This window comes from Bison bison, unplaced genomic scaffold (genome assembly GCF_000754665.1).
Source record: "Bison bison bison isolate TAMUID 2011002044 unplaced genomic scaffold, Bison_UMD1.0 scf7180017864163, whole genome shotgun sequence".
Lineage (NCBI taxonomy): Eukaryota > Metazoa > Chordata > Mammalia > Artiodactyla > Bovidae > Bison > Bison bison.
In genome coordinates, this window is record NW_011494735.1 from 12,398,338 (window position 1) to 12,400,133 (window position 1,796).

The following is a 1,796-nucleotide window of genomic DNA, read 5'->3' on the forward strand; positions in this document are numbered from 1 at the left end:
TAAAATTTGTCATTTGTTGACAAAACTTGCATATTTGTAAAATTTCCTCTTTTGCACAAGTTTGAGTATATTTTATTTTTAATTCTCATCTCTATGTTGGATTGGTTATACAATAAAAAGTTTAGGAAATAGTAAACAAAACATAATCAGTGTCTAAAAGAAAAGGACATATGGTATCATATTGAAGAGATAATGAACTATATTCTAATAAAATAAACAGAGATATACAAGGCAAGAAGATGGATTCTATAAACAAATATCTCCTATGCATAATGCATGCCAGAGTGTCTTTACTCATTGATCTTAGTCACTGAATATAACCGTTTTAAATACAAGTTCTTTGATAAATAGTATTTCAGGATACTCTTATCAGAAAAAAAATTACAAACTGAAGACCATAGCCTTTTTAACTAATGTTACCAATTCTAAATAAATTCTTGGTTACTTTGTTTCCTAATGTACTGTTACACAGACTAAGTTGAAGATATAGTGCAAATCTTGTGGAGATTTAGTTTTAGACTTCTAAAATCCATTTAGGATGCTCTTTTGGATTGAAATTGGTCATTATAAGAATGAGGCCAAATTATTGATATGGTAGAATAAGCAATTCAGACTTGAAAATTTGAAAAATAACTAGATATATGTGCCAAATGTCGTTAAGTGCCTGTGCTATCTTACAGGCCTCCTCTTCCCTGTTCTCCTCCTCCATTATCTGGTAAAACCTAAATACTTTGTGTCACCACTCTTGAAAGCCAAGCCTGTTCTGCCAATTTGAAATTAATGCTTTTTTCTCTCAGAACACCCTACATATTTTCCCATTGTTAACAGTTATAATTGTTGTTGTTTAGTCACTAAGTTGTGTGTGACTCTTTGCAACCCCATGAACTATTTAGCCTGACAGACTCCTCTGTCCATGTAATTTTTCCAGGCAAGAATACTGGAGTGGGGTGCTATTTCCTACCCCAGTTATCGCAATGCCATGTGCCTTAATCTCTTTTGGCTGCTATAACAAAATACCACAGTCTGAGTAGATTATAAATAACAAAAACTTATTTCTCACTGTTCTGGAGACTGGAAGTCTGAACTGAAAGAAATACAATAGTTTGTTTATATTAATCTTATATCCTGCTACCTTTGTACCTTGTTAGTTGTAATTTTTGTGTGTGGATACTTTAAGGTTCACTATATAGAGTACCATCAGTTCAGTTCAGTTCATTCGCTCAGTCGTGTCCGACTCTCTGTGACCCCATGAATCGCAGCACGCCAGGCTTCCCTGTCCATCACCAACTCCCGGAGTTCACCCAGACTCACGTCCATCGAGTCGGTGATGCCATCCAGCCATCTAATCCTCCGTCGTCCCCTTCTCCTCCTGCCCCCAATCCCTCCCAGCATCAGAGTCTTTTCCACTGAGTTAACTCTTCGCATGAGGTGGCCAAAGTACTGGAGTTTCAGCTTTAGCATCATTCCTTCCAAAGAAATCCCAGGGCTGATCTCCTTCAGAATGGACTGGTTGGATCTCCTTGCAGTCCAAGGGACTCCCAATGGACAAATTCTTAGAAAAGTACAACTTTCCAAAACTCAACCAGGAAGAAATAGAAAATCTTAACAGACCCATCACAAGCACGGAAATTGAAACTGTAATCAAAAATCTTCCAGCAAACAAAAGCCCAGGTCCAGACGGCTTCACAGCTGAATTCTACCAAAAATTTAGAGAAGAGCTAACACCTATCCTGCTCAAACTCTTCCAGAAAATTGCAGAGGAAGGTAAACTTCCAAACTCATTCTATGAGGCCACC